This window comes from Pseudorca crassidens, chromosome 17, assembly GCF_039906515.1.
Source record: "Pseudorca crassidens isolate mPseCra1 chromosome 17, mPseCra1.hap1, whole genome shotgun sequence".
In the NCBI taxonomy this organism is placed as follows: domain Eukaryota; kingdom Metazoa; phylum Chordata; class Mammalia; order Artiodactyla; family Delphinidae; genus Pseudorca; species Pseudorca crassidens.
Window position 1 is genome coordinate 12,114,821 of NC_090312.1, and position 21,655 is coordinate 12,136,475.

Here is a 21,655-nt window from a genome sequence, read left to right on the forward strand (position 1 = left end):
GAAACCCTAAATCCAAGCTTAGGTGGGAGTGTTTTTTATTAGTGATAAAAAACAGAATCCCTTTTCTGGGTTTTTCAGATGAGCCCAGAGTAAATATTTATCCTTTCAGCTAATGGGTCTGCTCTGAGCAGCCCTGGGACTCCCAGACAATCAAGCTGACGGATCACTTTCTGCTTCCCCGGTTCTGAGGGCAGAACTGGGCAACGTTATTTGGCACGGGAAGCCCTTTTCCTGTGGCATGGCTGTCGGCATGTATGACGCATAACACCCCTCTCTGGGCCAGAATGGGGTGGGTGTGAGGGACGGCCTTGCTGGGACCTCCCAGCTCTACCACTTTGAGATGATTTAATAGTTCTACCGTCAGTGTTCCCAGGATGAACAGCAGCCTACCTCTGAGCAGCAGAACAAAGACGGATGGCTACGTCTGGTACCCTCTGCCCCCCGAGGTCTGAACGCAGGACTTTGTTCTTTGGTGGTTTCAGGGAATGCAGTGCTCACAACACCCACACTCCGAAGACACACAGACACACGTGAAAATTTACACACCCGAATGAGTAAAACCGGATACATATGGACACACTACCCTGAGACAGTTTTGAGGGTGGAGGTTATTCCTTATTGATATCAATGTTCTCCTCTGCCTAGCAACGCCTGGCATAGGGCAGATGAATAATATATAAGTTTTGAATAAATACATGAATAACGTTATAACCATTTACTTAGCGCTTAATAGGTACCAGGCGTTGAAGGAATGCTTCATAAACATTCTCTTACTTAATTCTCACAGCAGATGATTATAATTGGGACCATTAGGTTCCCCGTTCCACAGACATGAAGAGTGAGGCTTGGCGAGGCAAGGTGTTTTAGCCAAGGTTACACAGCAGGCCAGTGGTCGTAAGAGACATCTGACGCCACAGCTGACACTCCTAACACTCGCTTCTACAAACTCATCTACCCCAAGTATACGTTACAAATATTTCTACAAACGTCATACACGGATAGCAGTAGCTGAGTTGCCAAGGTGCCAAAACGCTACCTTGGAGGCTCCTACTAAGCAGGGTGTCTGTCCTGCACATTTCTTTCTGTCCTGTCTCCCCAGCCCTAACTGCCAGACACTCCGTGGAGGTCTCAGCTTCCAAGTAGAGATTTTGCATTTTTAAGTAGTGGGAAAGGACCTTGGATTCAGCTCCCTTCCAACAGTACAGATATTTTCCTGAAGAGGAAACTGGCAGTATCAGTTTTCTATCACTGCCAAAACAAACGGTCACAGACTTAGCATTTTAACCCTACGCTCATATATTACCTCGTACTGTGCAGGTCAGGGGTTCCTGGGCAGGCTAAGCTGTGCTCTTCTCAGGGTATCACAAGGCTGACACAAACTTATGGGCCAGCTGGACCCTTATCTGGAAGTGTTAGAAGAGAACCCGCTTTCAAGTTCATTCAGGTGTCAGCAGAATTCAGTTCCTTGCAGGTGTGGGATGGAGGTCCTCGTTTCTTGGCTGGCTGTCAGCCAGGGACTGTTGTTTCCTCTTAGAAGCTGCCCACATTCCTTCTCATGTGGCCCCTTCCATCTTCAAACAAACAAAGCACGTCCACGTCCATGCGCTCTTAGGCTCCGAAGCGTGCTGACTTCCTTTTCTTCGACCAGCTGAAGAAAGTTCTCTTATTTTAAAGGGTCATGTGAATAGATTAGAACCACCTGGATAACCTCTCTTTAACTGTGCCATATAAAATAACACAATTATAGGAGGAATTCACAAGCTCTGGGGATCAGGGCATGGGATCTTGGGGGCCATTCCCAGAAATAATTCCTGCCATACAGCCCTTGATGAAAACCAAGGGCAAGGATAGGAGAGAGATTTATAGGGATGCAAAGGGGACCAAATCAGGTAGCGACCGACCATGTCAAAGAATCTGCCAAAGCAGACTGAGGAATGGCATGGGTACTTCAAAAGTCAGGCAAAGCACATCAGGACAGAGCCAAGAAAAACAAGATCGTGTATCTGACCACCTGCTGTTCAAAGTGAACCATGTGTTACACCGAGGAAGGAAAAACTCACCACACAGTCCTTGGTTACATAAGATGAGTTCACATGTATGTCGTGCTTTCTGTATTCCAAGCACAATTCTAAGTGCTTTATATGTATTACTTCATTTTATCTTCAGATGAGGGTGTGATATTAGGATATTATTATCTCCATTTTACAGAGAAGGGGCGACTAGATCAAGGAAATTGCTGAACACTGCACAGCTAGTGATTGTTACAGACAGGCTATGAAAGCAGAACCCTGGCTCCTGAGACAGTATGCTTAGCTATTACACTAGATGCATCTGGAATTATAGCCTTTTGGGGGTCCGGTCATAAAAGAAAGGACTAGGGCAAAAACTGGAACATAAAATAGGTGTCTGTGGTTCTGTGACATGGGCTCAGGCCAACAGAGGTCCAAGGGGTCTGGTGGAGAAAGCCTGGGATTTCATGTGAGACAATCCAGTGTCCCCACGCAACCACGAAAGTTATGAAGGTTGTGATCTTGAACAAATCATTTCAGTTCTCTGAGCCTCTGTTTCCAGGATTGTCATGTGGTTTGATGCTGTGGCAAACATCATTTTAATGGGCTATGTAAACCTAAGATAGTACAACTTCCATCTGATATCTGTGTTTTTGTTTCTTCCAGATCCCAGAGCTTAGGTGCTCCCAAGGAGGACAGCCTTGCTAGGTAAGAATACTTGGTTTTTGCTCACCTACAAGTTTCATGTTAATCCTTATAAAAACAACCATGCATTCTGTCTTTTTCATAGTCTGCCTTTGTTTGTGTTTCCCTTCACACATGTGAAGCAAACAAGAAATAATGTCTTTGAGGAATTCCATCAGAGATTAGTGGAGGGCATTTTCACACAGAACAAGGGGGAAAAAAAGAGACTGAAGGTGGGAGAGAGTTGGAGCATGGTCAGAAAGGAGACATGTATTAATCAGAGTTCTCAAGACACACAGAGCAATAGTATCTATCTACCTATCTATCTAGATATATAGATATACTTTAGTTATTATAGGAATTGACTCGTGGTTATGGAGGCCAGGAAGTACCACAGTCTGCCATCTATAAACTAGAGACCCAGGAGAGCTGGTGCTGTAATTCGGCCCAAGTCCAAAGGCCTGAGAACCAATCTCTGAGAGCAGGAGAAGATAGATGCCCCAGCTCAAACAGAGAGCAAATTCACCTTTTCTCTCCCTTTTTGTTCTGTTCAACCCTCAACATTGGCTTGGATGGTGCCCACCCACACTGGTGTGCCTCTACTCAGTCTGCTGATTCAAAGGCTAATCTCTTCTAGAAACACCTTCGCGGACACATCCAGAAATAATGTTCTACCAGCCATCTAGGCATCACTTAGCCCAGTCAACTTCACACATAAAATTAACCATCACAAGGCTGAAGGGACAGAAAAGGCTGAGTGAAACCATAGGGGCTCTTATTTTTCCCTGTAGATGGGCAGAAGGGAGAGTAGACTGGAGAACTGGAAAACTCAAGGTAAAAGATGATGGTTAGAAACAGCTGCCTTGGAGAAGAAAGAAGGGATATTGAGTAGACACAAGTTAAAGCGTTATCAAGAAACACTTAGAGCCTAACTAAGACTGGAAATCATAAATTTGTTATGATGTCATTAAGCAACTTTCCTTCAGGTCGTAGCTGGGGAACAGAAGCGAAAATCTCCACGTATGAAGCTCAGAAAGAGACAAATACTTATTAAGCATCAACGATTCATACCTTTATTTTGGCAAAAATATTTAATGAATACCTACTATGTTCCAGAAACTGTTCTAGGCATTAAAGATGGTACAATAGCAAGATAGACCAATTTTCTTTCCTAATGGAGCTTGCAATTTTGCGCTAAGAATATGGTAAATAGGCAAATGAATAGCTAATTAAGAAAACTACAGGCAGAACACTCTATGACATAAATCACAGCAAGATCCTTTTTGACCCACCTCCTAGAGAAATAGAAATAAAAACAAAAGTAAACAAATAGGACCTAATGAAACTTCAAAGCTTTTGCACAGCCAAGGAAACCATAAACAAGACAAAAAGACAGCCCTCAGAATGGGAGAAAATATTTGCAAATGAAGCAACTGACAAAGGATTAATCTCCAAAATATACAAGCAGCACAAGCAGCTCAATATCAAAAAAACAAACAACCCAATCCACAAATGGGCAGAAGACCTAAATAGACATTTCTCCAAAGAAGATATACAGACTGCCAACAAACACATGAAAGGATGCTCAACATCACTAATCATTAGAGAAATGGGAATCAAAACTACGATGAGGTAGCACCTCACACCGGTCAGAATGGCCATTATCAAAAAATCTACAAACAATAAATGCTGGAGAGGGTGTGGAGAAAAGGGAACCCTCTTGCACTGCTGGTGTGAATGTGAATTGATACAGCCACTATGGAGAACAGCATGGAGGTTCCTTAAAATAACTAAAAATAGAACTACCATAGGACGCTGCAATCCCACTACTGGGCATATACCCTGAGAAAACCATAATTCAAAATGAGTCAGGTACCACAATGTTCACTGCAGCACTATTTACAATAGCCAGGACATGGAATCAACCTAAGTGTCCATCAACAGATGAATGGATAAAGAAGATGTGGCACATATATACAATGGAATATTACTCAGCCATAAAAAGAAACGAAATTGAGTTATTTGTAGTGAGGTGGATGGACCTAGAGTCTGTCATACAGAGTGAAGTAAGTCAGAAAGAGAAAAACAAATACCGTGTGCTAACACATATATATGGAATCTAAAAAAAAAAAAAAAACGGTTCTGAAGAACATAGGGGCAGGACAGGAATAAAGACACAGATGTAGAGAATGGACTTCAGGACATGGGGAGGGGGAAGGGTAAGCTGGGATGAAGTGAGAGAGTGGCATGGACTTATATATACTACCAAATGTAAAATAGATAGCTAGTGGGAAGCAGCTGCATAGCACAGGGAGATCAGCTCGGTGCTCTGTGACCACCTAGAGGGGTGGGATAGGGAGGATGGGAGGGAGACGCAAGAGGGTGGATATATGGGGACATATGTATATGTATAGCTGATTCACTTTGTTATACAGCAGAAAGCAACACAGCATTGTAAAGCAATTATACTCCAATAAAGATGTTAAAAAAAAAGGAAAACGACAGATTGCAATTTGCATATCATCAACTATATATGTATACATTGACATTTACATATGTGTATGTATGTAGGTATTGACATATACATGTATATACTTATATATCTATATTGACGTATATATGTGTATCTCTTATCTATCACCTATCTAAAATCACATTGAATTATCACACTACCTTGTTAAGCGCTGTTCATTCCTTTTATAGATGAGGCTCAGAGGGGTTAAAGATTTTTGTTAAGGTCATACAGATAATAAAGCTCAGAGCCAAAATCTTACCCAGACACTATGACCCCAGGGCAGTGCTCATTCTGTGGTTTCACCAAGATGTACTACTGAGATTCCTGGCAGGATGGAGAAGTGGAAAATAAGAGGGGAAGGGATCGGTTGGTAATGATGAGAGTGAATCAGAAACGACTGACAAGAAGGAACAAAAGGTTACCAAGTCAAAGAAAGAAAGGAGGTCCTGACTTGGAAAATAGGAGGAGAGTTTGCAATGTTCCTGGAGGATTTCCAGGATATCAAGACAGGGAAGGCAATGTGGGCAGACAGTAAGCTCTGGTCAAGTTCTTATCAATATTCTACTGGGAAAGTATAGTTTAACCTTATGAGCTTCTACTTTAAGATGGTGTTGGTCTTTTCTTGACGATAACTGTTCTCTTATTCCTAATTAAGTTTCTGGGTCCCTCACGGAGGGGCACATAGTAAGTTTTCCATTAATTGTCAATTGAATTAATTCAGATGTATAATGCACGTAGCAAGTGGTAAGTACTCCAGCATTTGGTAAGAGCTCCATAAATACTGTTTACTCTTGCTACTGTCATTGCTTTCTTCCTCCAACTAAGCTTATGACTTAAAAATCAAGAAGTCCTACCTTTGCAGGGAGGGGATCAGTTTTTATTTACTTTTAGAACGGACAATTTCTTAGGCTCTAAGGTATATACAGTTAGAGAAAAGAGAATACCTTTGTCGATAATAAAACTCTTGACGAGGCATTTGACAAATACACTTGAGGTCATTTAATGAGCTAAAACCACAGCCTCCTCAATTTTGCTTCCCCTAACTTAAGGGGAAGAGCAGTGTTGTTTCTTTTCCCCTCAAAGACCTTCACGTTAACATTCGGACTCACTCAGCATCACCTGAGTCAGCATATCACTGCGAATGACGTCCAGTTCAGCGAACAAGCAAAATGGTTTATTTATAAGCCCTTTCCCAACTGGGATCCTGGGAAAACTGCTGTTCTCAGAAGTAAATAAAGGTCAGGATGCCTTAATATACACTCAGTGGAAAGTCTAGTGATGATTCTTTCGTGATGGGTGAGACTGTGAACTCAGAGCTATTCTTGGATATGTTGGCGTAAAATTCTAGGGGAGAACGTGCCATGGTGAACTCTTCCCCTCCACGAATTTCGTCTTCACTGCCCCGCCCTAGCTGACACTCTTATTATGTGGTCTGGTACAAAAGCTTCTCAGCTGGTCTCCCTGCCTCCAAGCGTCTGCCCAGCCCCCTCCTTCTACTCACCCAGGACAGATCTATATTCCTTAATCACAATTCCTACCGCTTCAGCTCCTCTCCCGTAAAGCTTAAAGCATCAAATTAAAAACCATCATTAATTGGTTTTTTTGCCATGAGGTGGACAATTTACATAGCCATTTCTGTTTGTTTACATTTATACTTTAGTGCCTGGAATTTTTGAATTCTATGTACCTGGTGCAAAGACAGCATAAAGAATATTGGTTGAATAAGTAAATACCATAATTTTATCTTCAATACCACTTCATGTGGTATGTATGCAGCATTCACCTGTTTCAGGAACCTGTTGAGAATGGTTCAGTGAATTACCCAAGACTGTAGGAGTGAACCCAGACTTAAAACCTGGGCCTACCGGATTTCAGAACTCATTTGTCAAATCAATATTCAATTCTGGCTCAAATGGCATTTAAGCAAATGCCCCTAAATAACCCCAAACAATAAGTCCAGCTCCTGGATGGCTCAAATTATCCAGAAGAACCCATGACCTGCTATTGCCAGCATGCCTCATACGTTGGTCCTCACTTTACTCAAATTCTACTCATCCTTAAAGTCTTATCAACTCACCGCCTTCTCCAAAAAGCTAATCCAGATGGTCTTTATGAAAGATTCTCCTTTGAATTCTGCCACAAACTCACCCAAGCCTCATACTTTGGTGCTAACTATTAGCAGAAGTTGATTTTAGGGAAGGGAGAGTCCTATTGAATTGTTTTTAACATCTTTATTGGAGTATAATTGCTTTACAGTGGTGTGTTAGTTTCTGCTTTTATAACAGAGTGAATCAGCTATACATATACATATATCTCCATATCTCCTCCCTCTCCCTCCCACCCTCCCTATCCCACCCCGTGGTCACAGTGCTTTGTGATCTCCCTGTGCTATGTGGCTGCTTCCCACTAGCTATCTATTTTACGTTTGGTAGTGTATATATGTCCATGCCACTCTCTGTTTGTCACAGCTTACCCTTCCCCCTCCCCATATCCTCAAGTCCATTCTCTAGTAGGTCTGTGTCTTTATTCCCATCTTACCCCTAGGTTCTTCATGACATTTTTTTTTCTTAGATTCCATATATATGTGTTAGCATATGGTATTTGCCTTTCTCTTTCTGACTTACTTCACTCTGTATGACATACTCTAGGTCCATCCACCTCATTACAAATAACTCAATTTCGTTTCTTTTTATGGCTGAGTAATATTCCATTGTATATATGTGCCACATCTTCTTTATCCATTCATCTGTCCATGGACACTTAGGTTGTTTCTGGCTATTGTAAATAGAGCTGCAGTGAACATTGTGGTACATGACTCTTTCTGAATTATGGTTTTCTCTGGGTATATGCCCAGTAGTGGGATGGCTGGGTCCTATGGTAGTTCTGTTTTTAGTTTTTTAAGGAACCTCCATACTGTTCTCCATAGTGGCTGTACCGATTTACATTCCCACCAACAGTGCAAGAGGGTTCCCTTTTCTCCACACCCTCTCCAGCATTTATTGTTTGTAGATTTTTTGATGATGGCCATTCTAACTGGTGTGAGGTGATACTTCACTGTAATTTTTTATGTTCCTCACAGGGTCTGATAAAGTGCTGGACATCAGAAAGGGTCTTAGTAAATGTTTTTAACTTAATTTTATTAACTTTGATGTCCAGCCCTGTCAACTTCCAGTTTCTCCCATCAGCAGTAGTGAAGGCACATTTACCAGAAAATACTTTCTCTAGTTTGAGAAAATGTCGTGAGCCAGAGAGCATTTTGGACTAATCCCAAGGAGCAAAGTTCCTCACTGCCTGGATGGAGGCTGAGAAAAGGAGTTTTTCCCTTGTGCTTCTGGGCATTACTCCCAGCCTCCCCTCATTTCTGAAATTGAGCTTCTGGGAATACTAAGCACACACGTGCCTCCCCAGTCTGCAACACATATACTCCCACGCCCCTTGCATGGAACTTTACCACACCCAGACTTGGGAGGAAGAGTCACAAAGTGGGGTGACATGGAGAAAGGCACAGTGGGACGTCATCAGTGCAGTATCTCGTGTGGGTTTTGTGCTACTGAAAAACAAGGCAGGAGAGCCGTCCTTAAACGAGAGATGTAGGAGATATTTCTGGTGCATTGATTTGGAAATCATCAAATAGAATCCTAAATACCGAGGCCTGAAAACCTCTCTCAACTGTTCTTTCCTTCCCTTTTAAGGCTGGCAGAACTGCAAGCTGGGATAACACCAAGGTATTTTTAGCAGTGTATATTGATTTTCTGTCCTTGGAAGCTACTATACTCTATTATAACCCAAAAACAACAAATGAAAAAAGCCAGCCGTGGCAAAATCTCATTTAAGGCAGCAGCATGATAATGATATTAAAATAATACGTTAGGCAGTATCTGAAGTTATAATATTTGAAGCTTCTGGCATAAAGAATCTCCTTTGAATGCTTTGCTCTCTGAATAACGCCTTTTGACGGAGTGTTTTATAGCAAAACTATTCGGTAAATAAAAAAGTTTAAGATGTGTTGCACTCACAGGCTGGCGAAGCATAAACAATACAAGAGAGGGATAGTCAATATTAGTAAGTGACGCTGGTAAAACAATCAGAAAAAGCTGAAAATGTTTACATTTATTACAAACTGTTTTCATTCTCCAGACATTCTATCTCCATCAATAACATCATCATCCGTGAATTGAAGTGACTTGTCTTAAACCTTTGCTGCCCTGTACCTGTGCAATACCAGGGATTAGACTAAATAGATTTTATGACTTCACTTGCTCTAGTAAAATACTGAACCAGACAACCTCTTTTCTTTCTCCCCATAGACTACATCCACCAGCAAAGCTCTTTGTGTCCAGCCTAGAATACCATAACATCCTATACCTGGTTCCCATTTATTTTTATTGCCTTTTTGTGTAGGAGGTACTGTTTTCTTTTAGAGTTTCCGCCTGGGTCCATAAAACAGACTCTGCATTGTTCTCTTAGAAGTAGCACTGACCCTTCTCTCCATTCCTGCTATCGCTTCTCCCCACGGGAAGAAGTTTATTTAGTGGGTTCGTGAAATTAGTAAGGTATTAACATGCATTATCTAGGCTTCTTTTCTCCCTAATTTTGCAGAGTAGCTTGTTTTTGAGACTCATACATTCTTGGTTCCTCCATGCTCTAGTCTAGCATGTTGTGAGGAGGCCAGTGGTTCTACAGAGATATCTATTCTTCAGGAATTACATTAGGAACCTTGATTCTGATAATAGCTCAAGCCATAGTATCCGACCCATTTTTATCCACATTAAACAGGCAAATATAACTCCATGTACCTGACTTCGGAATAAATCCTCAATATAAAATCACATTGTACTGTCACACCACTGTGTGAACCATTGTTCATTCTCATTTTACAGAAGAGGCTCAGAGACTTTAAAGATCTTTCTCGAGGTCACACACATATAAACGTCAGAGCCAAGACTTGAACCCAGGTGCTATGACCCCAGGGCAGTTCATTCTATGGTTTTACCAAGCTATACTATGGAGCTCTCTCGCACAGTGCGGAAGGGGGGATAAGAGGGAAAGGGATCGGTTGGTACTGATGAGACTGGACCAAAAGGAGAGAAAAGATTATGAAGACAGAAAGGGGAAGGAGGTCCTGACTCGAAAAATAGGGGGAGGGGGTCAAGGGTTTTCAATTTTCCTGGAGGAAATCCAGGATATTAAAAGAATGAAGGAGATGACGGAAGTGAATAGGCTCTGGTCAAGCTCTTATCAGTTTTCTACTGGGAAAATATAATTTAGCCTTTCCTTGTGAGTTTCTGCTTTAAGATGGTATTGGTCTTGATGATGGCTATTCTCTTATTCCTAGTTAAGTTCCTGGGTCCATCACAGAAGAGCACATAGTAAGTCCGCCATATACTGTTAAATGAATTGATTAATTCAGGTGTATAATGAACTTAACAAACGGTAAGTACTCCTGCATATGGTTAAGGGCTCCATAAACCTTGTTTGTTATTTCTATTGTTCACAATCTGATAGATACAGTCAAAATGTAATCCCCAAATCTTCATTTTCAGAATTCTTCTTTGACCACCTGAACTGCAATCAATCCCCTAATTACTGCCCTCTGGATACCAGAATCTTAGATTTAGATGGGAAGTTGGGAACCATCTTGGACTACACTCCATTCGGTGGAAGAAGCCTTTCTGAAACATCTCAATGAAAGACAATCATCTAAGTTCCAGGTCAGTACATCCAATGATGAAGATGCCATAGCTTTTATTTATTACTGCTCTAATTGTTAGGGCAGGTTTCCTCATCCTGAATTGAAACCTATCTTGGTACATCACTCATTGGTCTTGGTTAATGAGTTTGGACCAACAGAGATAATGTTCCTGCTTCCAAGGCTAAGCAGTGTGAGTGAATAGATATGGTTTGTAGTTGATGTAAACTTCAGTCCAGCTTTGGTTCTATAATGAGCTTATAGAAAGTTCAGTAAGGCAGGAATCATTTGCTAATGAGTTTTTTCTCCTCACGGTATCTAGTATAAAACCAGTACATAGAATTTAGGAAATATTTGTTGCATTTTTTTTAAAGCTTTGAACCATATTCCAAACCTGTCCAAATGTCTTTAAACACTGACTCTGTTATTTGCCTTTTCTTCTGGTTTCATGCCACCTGTACGTTTGATAAAGAGCTATCTACATCTTATAAAATGGAGAGGCATTATGACATAGTGACCTAGTGCTTGGATTCTAAGAGCTTGTTGCCTAGATTTGAAACCTGGTTCCTCAAATGCTTCCTGTGTTACCTTGGGCTATAACAATTTTTTGTAAATATGAAGAAACTAGGATCTTCCTAGGGAGAGTGTAATAGGTATGGTCCACTTTATGTAACATTCACTTTTATAACAAGATCAGAAGACTATTAGGAGAGACCACATATATTGCTAACATCAAAGCATATAAAAGTTATGTCTTTCTTCTCTTCAAATATTCTAATGACTTCATCAAACTGGGAACTAAAACCTTCAGTTGTTCCAAGTGAACTTATGTGGGCTTTATGGGATCCCCATTTGGTTTGATATATTATAACCATATATATATTTTATATAATCTGTCCCTGAATTTTTCTTGGGATTAATAAAGGACCTTATCTCTTTGTTGGTTCTGTAATCTGTTTTATCCCCTTTTCAGAATTCAGGGCAACACTTGTTCATTTTCGTTTTTCTAATACTTTTTCCTTCTACATGATTCTGCAAGATGACTTGCAGTTCTACTGCACTCATATTAGCAAGATGTTTTGGTACCTTGGAATGTAATCTGTCTGCATCTGGAAACTGGAATGAATATAAAGAAGATAGGGCTTGCTCCTAATTATCTTATAATCTATTGTAGCCTTCAATTTCCTACTTACTGCATCTGTTCTATGCCTTGCAGTTTGAAAATTATCCACTTCGAGTTAAACAAGAGGTGCATAAAAGCTAAGCAGCTCTGGTTTTCTCTCCCCTCTGTTAACTTGCCACCTGCTACAAGCTTTGGCCTACTCTTGCCTTCTTTGTGCTTTCTTCCCGATCATTTAGAATTAGTGATCAGAAAGTTACCTTGTGGAGTCTCCCACTGCATTCCTGCCTATCAGTGTTTCGAAGAAATCCGATTTTTAATAATATTGATGATATACAGCTTAGCTCTCTTTCTTAGTTCTTAGTTCTGTTTCTTTCTTTAGAAAAGAAGCTGTCCCATCCATGCTACTAAATCATTTTCAAGCTCTTAGGGAGAGACATCTTTCCTGTCTCTTTGCGTTTCCAATGAGAATATGAAGATCAGCTAAAATGGTGGCACACGCAGGGTGAACCATATAATTTATTGTGCAAACTTTTGAAACATGTACTTTTGAAAGTGGAAGAGTCACTATTACAATTATACCAATATAATAGATTGGGGCTCTTCTGGGCAAATGGAATGTACGTAAACCCTTGACATACATAGTAGTATTTTTTTTTTTCCATTGAGAGGGGTAAGAAACCCCCCAAAACTGAATTTTATTTGAAAGCAGCTAAGGTTTGTTCTAGATAGAGCAGTCAACAATATTTGAATTTTGCTGAAAAGAGGGATAAATCAAATTGAGTACAGTATGAGGTAATGGACTAGAATAAGATTTCTGCTCTAGGAAAATTGAGGTTGACGGAGCTTTTGTCTTCAGTTACATCAAATAAATAAATTTTTATTCATTTCTACTCGTCAGAGTTTAGAACATTTAAATTTCAACCTAGCCCCTATATTAAATTTGTAACTTTAAGCATGCAGTATAAAAACCTCACATGGTCAAAAGCCATGCTGCTTTGGGGACATTTTTCTGCATAATTTAGAGTGACTGATGTTTCTTTTATTTGTGAAGGTAGTCAGCATGGTTTTTATACCACAGAGGAATCTGGGTACAATAAACTAGAGACCCAGAGCCAACTGATTAAGATCAGTAGCTTAGGAACAAAAGTGATGGTTATAGAACATTAATCTTTCTTCAGATATTATTGATGACAACCTCTGTTCTAGATGCTAAGGTCAGAGAAACCCTATCCTCAAGAAATCTCTCAGAGGACATTGAATATGCTGTTTCCAGGAGATGAAAGGTGGTGGGGAGTATAGAGGTAAGGGACTATGGATCCCAACCTGAACTTGCTTCTTCTGATTCCCAGGTTATGCTCTCACAGGTGCATCTACCCAGGCACTTCCTAATCGCACATAAAAATGAGGTAGAGAGATGCCTTTGCCTGGCGTTTGGTTTCCTGCAACGAAGGCACTTTTGTTTTTCTTCACTGTTTTGGGTTTGGTGATTAACAAAACATAGGATATTCCATGTGTGTGTTCAAGGGGATGCAAGGAGTTTTAATTTTGTCTCTCACTGCCAGGCTAGCATGCAATTTTGTGTCTGCATTTGGGTAAGGCAGACCTGAGTTTGAAGGCTAGCTCTGTGACTTACCAACTCTGTGCTCCATCTCTCTGATCCTCAACTTCTTCCTCTGCAAAATGGGGATAGCAATCGCTCCCTCATAACAGTATCATAAGATTTGGTGAGATAATGCCCATAAAGCCTATAGCACACTGTCCAACACAAACATCTGATTTTGTTAGAAAGCAGCAGACACTACTGTCATTATTAGCCCTTTTCTGGTTACTTTTTCTTTCCTTGCCATCCTGACATAGCTCCCCAGAACTCACAAATCTGTTGGCTCTAAGACTCTCAGAACTTGCTGGAACCATCAAATCCAAATCTCTTGTTTCAGGGATGTGGAAATGGAGTAGCAGAGAGTTTAGATGCCTTGCTCTAGATCACACAGCTAATACAATTATTATTTGGGGGAGAGAAAATAGGTGTCCTGACTCCCAATCTAGTGATGATTCTTACCTCAACTTATACCTAAAGGCTCCCCAAAGGAGCTTTTGTTGCCTAAAAGTTTAGACCCCCAGACGAAGCAGTACCTTATTGATCAACACTAAACAAGGATGCAGTGGTTTCTGTTGATTCAAGAGCTATCAGCAACTAAATTCCTTGAACACTTTAACTGGATTAAACCAGACAGAACCATGTCCAGGACTAAGATACCAGGCGTAAAACCTCTTTCACGTACTTCTCATAATCATCCACGAAATGAGAATTCACGTATTTCCACAGCAGAGACGGGAAATTACACTCCACTTTGGCTATGAGATTACATCTTCTGCATTAATAAAATTGCTCACAGTGCTGTGAATTTTTTTGCTAGAGTCTTACAGCCTTCACCTTCTACCTCTTCCCTTACCTGCCACACTCTGGAGAAAGAATGCAATAAAAACTCCTAATTATTTTCCATATATTTTTATTCTTTTAGCAATTCCTATAATAAAAAGATAGTACTGTGGGAGAAGTGGTTGCCATGGAAACTGACCAAGGATAAACAGTTGCTTAAAGCATGGTATGAGGCAAGAAGACAGGAGCAGACCATAGCCCTCAGGAATGGGAAGAGGCTGCAGGCCATGCCGCTCTCCCAGCTCCATCTGCCTGGCTCTTTGGACCTTAGAGAAATATTGCACACTGGTCTATTTTAAGTGACCCTGGAGATGTGAGGGAAGGGTGTTATGACATATCTTCAGGTGTGTCTGACACAAAGAATAGCAGTCCACCGGACCTGCAGACACCAGAGAGTTTCCAAGAAATACATTTCCATTGGCATTCTGAATGGTTTCCCTGGGCTACAGCAAAGACACTGGGTTGTTAGTTCAAGCGTGTTACTAACTACCTGCCTAGCCTAGGACAATCTGAAGTTAGCAGATGACATTCACCAACTCTGTTTCTTGCTGGTTAGTATAGTGGTTAATATATAAACTTCCGATCAACCTCCCTTAGTTCAAATCCTAATTCTTACCTCCTACTAGATACATAATGTTAGGCAAGTTCTTCAGAGCCTCTGATCTTCAGTGTCCTCATCTGCAAAATAACGAGGTGACTCGTTGCACCACTTACACATCCCTTCCAGACATGGTCTCCTTATGATAGATTAAACACCCTGTGTGGTGCTAACTCCATATCAGACATACCTACAATATCTTTTTTGCATTATATTGATAATGTGTGTATGTCTGCATGACCTTCAACACTAGCAACTTCCCAGAGGGCTTGAGCAACATGTGTGCTCTCTCTGTCTTCCCAGAGTGAAGCACAGTGTCTGGAACAAGGGCATGTTCAATGTTTGTCTATTGAGCTGAACAGACTCTATCCAGTAGAAGATTCTGTCAGGGTCTAAACCTTCTTAAAAAAATTCCCTAAACCTAGAGGAAAATATATCAGAATTCAGGCTCATATTAAGAACTTTAGGGCTTCCCTGGTGGCGCAGTGGTTGAGAGTCCGCCTGCCGATGCAGGGGACACGGGTTCGTGCCCCGGTCCGGGAAGATCCCACATGCCGCAGAGCGGCTGGGCCCGTGAGCCATGGCCGCTGGGCCTGCGCGTCTGGAGCCTGTGCTCCGCAACGGGAGAGGCCACAACAGTGAGAGGCCCGTGTACCGCATAAAAAAAAAAAAAAAAGACGTTTAGAACCAAATGACTTGAATCCACTTTGGCTCTTCCACATAGTAGCTCTATGGCTTTGAGCCAGTCATTCTGCAACTCAAGCATTTATTAATTGTTTTCTATCTTTGTCTCTTTTCTCATGTTTCTCTCCCCATCCCCTCTATATATCTCTCTCTATTTCAACATTATCCTGTGCGTTAGGATCTATACTAGATGCTGGAGATACACAAATAAACAGACAGAATTCCTACCCTCAACATTAAGTGGACCTAGAGTTGGAACAGTGAGGGGTTTAACTGGGACAAAAAAGAAGTAGAAGCCAGTTAAATCAAGGTGGGGGGGCAATGAAGTGAGTCAACGCTCACATGAAATATGAACAGCAGTATGTCTGTGAGAGCTATACGGATTTTAATTCCTCGTACTACTTTTAATGCTACTGTAAGAGGAGGGTGTAGCGTGTTTGTATGAGGAACAGAGCCCCAGTGGAAAAACAGCTGCTTCTAGGCATAATAAAATAGGTTATAATCACCTGCAACTGTGAGAATCTTGTTAGCAACTATTCATTTGCTAAACTACTTTCTGAGCTGGTGAATATGTGTGGCTAGGACTTGGGAGTCCATAGAACAGGTAAATTTGATGAAGTGGCCAAGGAAAAGGATAGGTTAGCTACTCAAAAGCTGCTAAGGGAGTGTAACTTAATGGCAAAGGAGGGGCTACACCAGCTAAAGTCTAGTCAATTGTGTTGTGAGAATGAATGGAGTTTAAGTGAGAAAGCAGACGCCGGCATCTCCAATCCAACATTGAGATCTGAGCTTCTTCCGCACATTATTTGTGCCATGGTGCATGTTTGTGAGTGTGAGGTGTTGTAGGGAATAGCACACAGACAGAGTGAACCATGAAAGAGACAGAAATCTCACAACTTTGCCTGGAGTCACATTCATAAACATCTGATGCCTACTCTGAACCAGCACTGGATCAGAGGTCCAGTTTGTCCTCCCTCAAACATCTCTCTTCATGTTCATTGTAGACATAGGAGGAATGTTGTATCTCATTTGCAAATAAAAATAACTGCAAGTCAGTGAAGATTAAGTTATATACCCAAGGTAACACAACCATTAAGAAGCAAAATTAAGACTTGTCTTTTGTTTGTTTCCAAGTCCAGTATGTTATCCCCCATCCATAGATACAGATAAATGTGTCAATTAGTACCATTTGGATCACTTGGAGGAAGCTCACAGTTTAAATTTGTGACCTCTCATTAATATCAATAAAGGCAGACCATCTTTTGTGCAGTTGCATAAATGTTTAAAATTTGGGGGCATGTTCTTATCCATAAATTGCTCTGGAGAGAGTGATAAAATAATCACTAAAATACGAGAAGGGTTTCTGGGGGTCCAGAGCAAACCTTTTTCTTTGTTAAATTTACTTATGTAAGTTTAAATAGTCATATATGGCTGTTAATGTCCTTATTTGGGATAATTTTAATCAATGATGCCATCTTGACATGTTTCATAGTAGAGGGCAGGAAAGTAGACAGAGGCAGGGAGCTGGAGAGGGAGGGAGGAGAGGAGAGACAATAGAATAATACAATTCTAGAATGTAGAACTATAAGAAATCTTGGAACTCATCAATTTAACCCCTTCTCTGTGCTAATGGGGGAACTGAGGCTTAGAGAAATGGACTCTCTTAGGTAAGACTCCACAGGATAGCAAAACGCCAAGAGGAAGGTATTATGTTTTTGGGTTTTTTTTTGTGGTACTCGGGACTCTCACTGTTGTGGCCTCTCCCGTTGCGGAGCACAGGCTCCGGACGTGCAGCCTCAGCGGCCATGGCTCACGGGCCCAGCCGCTCCGTGGCATGTGGGATCTTCCCGGACCGGGGCATGAACCCGCATCCCCTGCATCGGCAGGTGGACTCTCAACCACTGTGCCACCAGGGAAGTCCAGGTATTATGTTTTAACCACACCCAGATATCCATCCCACTACATTACAACGTATACTTGAAATTAAAAGTATTCACACCCACACCTGTCCATCTACCTGACAAGTCAGCACATGCCAAGCTCTCCCTTTCCTGACCACCAAAACCACTTGTTTTTAGCATGCATTTGAACATCATCTTATTCACAGAATAACCAAAGCACCTATGTGTTTAAAAGGACCAAAGAGGTCTCTGAAACAACTTCCTGTACAGTGCAGGAATTGTCTTGACCTGCTCTGAGTGATGGCCTTCTGGCTCGGCACTTCTAGGGAATCGATAACAATTATGAGGAAGGCAAAACTATGCTACGTCAGATCTAGCTGAGAAAAGAATTATTCTTTCTCTGGGGTAAAAGGTGCCTTGTGTCCTGCTGCTAAGATTGGAGGTATCAGGGTCCAGTCTTGGGCTGGTCTTGTGTCAACTGGCCATGATTAAGCAGTTTGGGGTTGAATGGGACTCTAGGATGGTGGAGATCAACTACAATCTGAAGACAGTAAGATGGGAAGCAGCATAAATTCTGCCACTTAGTAGCTATATAACCTCAGGCAAGCTACACTCTCTGGGTCTCACTTTCCTTATCTCACAGAATGACTGTGAGAATGAAATTATATAAAATATATAAACCTCCTAGTCCCAATGTCTAGCATATGGGTTTACCTGGAGACCCTGCAAGACCCTCCGGAAACAAGATGGGTTACAGAGTTGAGAGATGAAAGGGCCATACTTGAGTCTGGGCAAAATGTCTAGATCAGAACTGAAGGGTGGAAGAGCTAAAGCTGAGGGAAGTCTCTCCTTAGATGGCTTCAGGGATTCTGTTTTTCTAGCGCAAGGAGTCCCATTTGGGACTCCACCAAGGATAAGCTTTGCTACATTTTTGCAGTCAGTGGAATTTGCTCATTCCTCTGCTATAGCCATCCAGTCTGGCAGAATGGATGCAATTGAAACTGGATGTTTCAATGCAGTTGGAAAACAAAATCTTTCAAAACATGAAGTACATGAACAGAGGCTCCATGACCTTTAGGACAATATGACATAATCTAACATGAACAAAGTAGATGGAGTTACAGGAGAGCAGAAAGAGGAGGAGGGAGAAAATATAATCGAAGAAGTAATGGCACTACAATAAGGTAAGAAAATGATATAAAACATACACAATTTGGAATAGAAGTAGAAAACCGTCCTTCCATTCTGTTTTGGGGGGTTATACAACGTGCTTGTGTATATAAAAAGCCATAAGAAATGTACTGAAACAAAAACTACAATAGTTAATAAGTGACTTCAGCAAGGTTTCAGGATAAAAGGGCAATACATACACAAAAGTCAATTGTATTTCTATGTCCTAGCAATAAACTATTGAAAATTTTAAATAAATATTTACTTGATATGAAAAACATAAAATACTTATAAAATTTTTTAACAAAATGTGTACAATACTTCTACAATGAAATTTTTAAATTATTTTTGAGAGAAGTTGAATTAGGAAGTAAACTGAGCAAATAGTAAATAAATTAAGAGGCATACCATGCTTGTGGATTGGAAAACTCAGTACTGCTAAGATGTCATTTGTTCCCAATCAGATCTATATATTGAACAATTCTAATTAAATTTGGAGAATTTTTTTGGTAAAAATTAGGCATTAATTTTAAATTTATATGGAAATTCAAAGGTCCTAGAAGGTTAGGTTAAAGACTAGATCAATGGAATAGAATAGAAAAAGTCATGAAGTAGAAAGTAGAAAAAAATTGATGAAGTTAATTAATTTCTGAAAAAATATAAATACAACTTAATGAGGAATGTCATCTCAAAATATAATGCTAGAACAACTCTACCAAGGACATAAAATGATTCAAGATGGATTATTTTTCTAAGTGTAAAGCTACAATCATAAAACTTCTGGAAAGAAACAATGGAACACTGTAGCAAAAGTGGCATGGGTAAGGATCTCAAAGATAGGACACAAAAAGCACTAATCATAAATGTGAAAGATAAATTGGATTTTATCAAAACGAAAGACTTTTGTTCATCAAAGGACTCCTTTAAGGGATTTCTCTGGTGGTGCAGTGGTTAAGAATCTGTCTGCCAATGCAGGGGACATGGGTTTGAGCCCTGGTCCGGGAAGATCCCACATGCCGTGGAGCAACTAAGCTCCTGTGCCACAACTACTGAGCCCATGTGCTGCAACTACTGAAGCCCGCACGCCTAGAGCCCATGCTCCACAACAAGAGAAGCCACCGCAATGAGAAGCCCACGCACCACAATGAAGAGTAGCCCCTGCTCGCCGCAACTAGAGAAAGCCTGTGCGCAGCAACAAAGACCCAACGCAGCCAAAAATAAATAAATAAATAATTTTTTTTAAAGGCTCCTTTAAGAAAAAAGGCAAAGTTGGAGAAAATATTCACAATATATATATATCCGACAAAGAACTTGTATCCAAAATATATAAACAACTCCTTCATATAAAAAAATTAAAATACAAATAATCTAATAAAAGTGGGCAAAATAATTAAACAGAACCTTAACAAAAGAACACATACAAGTAGCCAAAAGGTACAAGAAAAGCTTCTCAACATCATTAGTCTTGAGGGAAATGAAAAATTTGTGTGTCCCTCAAGACACTACTTCAGACCTGATAAAATGATTAAAATGAAAATGCTGGTAAGTTGGTGGAACAAGTTAAACTCTCTTACATTGCTGATGGAAGGGTTAACTGATAAAACCACTTCAGAAACTTGCAGCCTCTTATGAAATTAAACATACGCTAACACATAACTGACCAATTCCACTCCTAGATATACTTCCAAAAGTAACAAAAGCATATGTACAAAAAATCTTTTAAATGTTTACAGCAGCTGTATTTTTAATAGCTAAATATTTCTATCAACAGGAGAATGTAAAAACAAATTTCGGTATATTCATATAATGGAATAGTAATCAGCAATAAAAAGATATGAACTACTGATACCCACAACAACATGGATAAATCTCTCTGACACTTTGTTGAACATCATCTTGAGTAGTCAGTCTTAAAAGTGTGTGTATTGCCTAATTCCATTTATATGAAATTCTAGAACAGGCATGAATCTGTAGAAACATATTATGTCAGTTGTTTCTTGAGGCTGAGATTGGGGTTTGACTGCAAATGGGAATGATGGAACATTCTGGAATAAGAGAAGTATTTTACATCTTCATTGGCATGGCAGTTCCCTGGGTGAATATGTATTTGTCAAAACTCATCTAACTGTAAACTTAAGTCTGGTGCATTTTCTTTAAGTAAATTATAACACAAACAGGTGCACATGCACTGAAATAACCCCTTAAATTTGATAGACCCTTGGGTTGAAGTTCTGACTCTGACATTCAATAACTGTGTGTCATTTGGCAAATTATTTCACTTTTCTAAGCCTCAGTTTTGCACCTGCATGAAAGAACATTCATGATACTAAACATAAAGGTCCATTTGAGAAATAAATACAATAATCTATCATCTAGTATTATCCCAGGTACACAACAGTCTCTCAGTAAGTATTAACCATCGTCCATGTCTCTTTTCCCATTATCTTTAGACTTTGGAGAAATTCACTCTAAGATTATGAAAGGAGAGTCAGAAGGAAGAGCAATACAATCTACGGAAAAGCATTTGTCTCGGAATCACAAAGCTCACGTTCTAGCCTATTTCTATAAAAATTATATTATGATGTAGCAGCAAGCAACATGGTCCAGTGGGAAAAACAGATACTTGGGAGTCACAGAGATCTGGATTTGAACCCTGCCTCTACAGCTTATAAACTACACACAACAGTTTATAAGCTGTCCTCTGTGACCTTGAGTAAGCAGCTTAATATCTCTGAGCCTTAATTTTATCTCTAAAGTGCAAATAAATGTAACTATCCTACACAGTTGTCTGATTAGATGTGTTAGGTAGCACATATAAAGGGCTGGCACTTAGCAAGCCATC